Raw genomic sequence first — 1,671 nt, forward strand, 5'->3', positions numbered from 1 at the left:
TTAAAGATGTATATTTAGTAAAACACGTTAACTAGTGACAATAGTAATAACTAATTAAACTTTAGATAAAATTAGAAAGATAAGATAGAAATACCATTAGAATAAAGGGATAAAATGCATGTATATTCGAAATAGGAGAAAACAGTTGTTGATTTCATCCTATAAAAAGTTAAAAACAGTGATGCATTCAAATTCAAATGATAATAAACTTTACAAATGTTTTACTTTTTTTAACACTAAAAATTATGAATAAATTATTATTATAAATGTTTTCAAGACATTTTTATTTCTATGTAGATTTAATGTAATAACATAAAAATTATGAATAAATCTATATTATAGATGTTTTCAATACATTTTTATTTTTATGTAGATTTGATGTAATAACATAATCAGCCCAAAAAATAACATTTATTATAATAACATGTGAGTTGGTAGTGTGTATAACATGTGTGTTTGTATATGTAGCCATGTAGGGTTCAGGCCCAAATAACAAATTTCATATAGCCCACGGAGTATAAATAGAAGCGTTCGCAAGCTCCAACCTCCATTCATCAGCCGTCGCACACCACTTTCCCAAAACCCTCTCCAATCTCTCATTTCCAGCTCTTAAAATCTATCACTTCAATTGCAGAAAATGGTACACAGGTGCTCTGTCGCCCCCATGACAAGCAATTGTAAGCCTTTTCTATTTCAGATCCTCATACTCAATGTAGGTTTAATTGTTTGGATCACTTTTGCAGCTTCATGAATGGTGTGGGTGATTCTTGCTCTGTTTCTGCACTTTTTATTTTTGTTTCTTAGATATGAATGATCTTAGTAAGATAACATCTTTTGGATGTTATCTTTTTTGGCTTTATTGGAATGGGTGGACTCGGAAATATGATACTTGGATGTTTTCTACGGACGTTTGTTGGTTTAACTAAATTTCTAGTTCTAGATGATGTATGGAACGAGAATTTAGTTAAATTATGTAGTCCCAAATTTAATCGCTGTAGGTGAATTTTCCAAGTATTTAGATTAGTTTTAAATATTTTGATTTTGAGTTGAAGTATAAACAAGGAGATTGGTGATTCTAAATGACCGTCAAGTTCAATTGACGTAAATTACGAAAGTTCTTTTTTCCTTGTGGTTTGTTTCCTGTGTCTTTCAACTTAATTTGTTCCGGTTATCGTTTTTTTGAGAGTTTGAATGAAGACGCACACGGATCTAAGCGCGGTTAGCTTAAATTTTTGTAAGCTTGACGGAAAGCTAAATATATGTAATTTGTCTTGTGGTTTGCTTCCAGACCAAAAGTGATTCCAACTTTTATAAGTTACACAAAATAAATCAAAAGTTATATTCATTGTTTTTATTTTGTTAATAAATTGACATTGTAATTTTGTATAACACTTTAAGGAAATCGTTTATTATTATTAACTAGGTTCATAAATTGTAAGTTTTAGTACAAAATTTAAACAATTTTTTTTAGGTATATAAAGGACGTTATATCTACAACCGGTAATATTTATATCGGAAAGTACATGCAACGTTTAACTTCATATGATGATTAAAAGTAGTTTTTGTTTATTATTATCATCTATATAAAGATGTCAAATTAAATTAAAAAAATGGTACAAATCAACAGATAGTTGGATTACGTGCATTGGATAAGAGATATTGCCAACAATA

The 1,671-nt window shown here is 28.9% G+C and overlaps 1 long non-coding RNA gene across 1 annotated transcript; it reads left to right on the plus strand.

Moving 5' to 3' along the window:
• Positions 1-516: 516 nt before the first annotated feature.
• Positions 517-1,354, plus strand: LOC145086093 (uncharacterized). Its single transcript, XR_013700296.1, has 2 exons — positions 517-677; positions 744-1,354. It is a non-coding gene; the product is annotated as an uncharacterized LOC145086093 (long non-coding RNA).
• The last annotated feature ends 317 nt before the right edge of the window (positions 1,355-1,671 follow it).

Source organism: Lactuca serriola, chromosome 2 (assembly GCF_051521515.1).
Source record: "Lactuca serriola cultivar US96UC23 chromosome 2, Lser_US96UC23_V15, whole genome shotgun sequence".
NCBI lineage: Eukaryota > Viridiplantae > Streptophyta > Magnoliopsida > Asterales > Asteraceae > Lactuca > Lactuca serriola.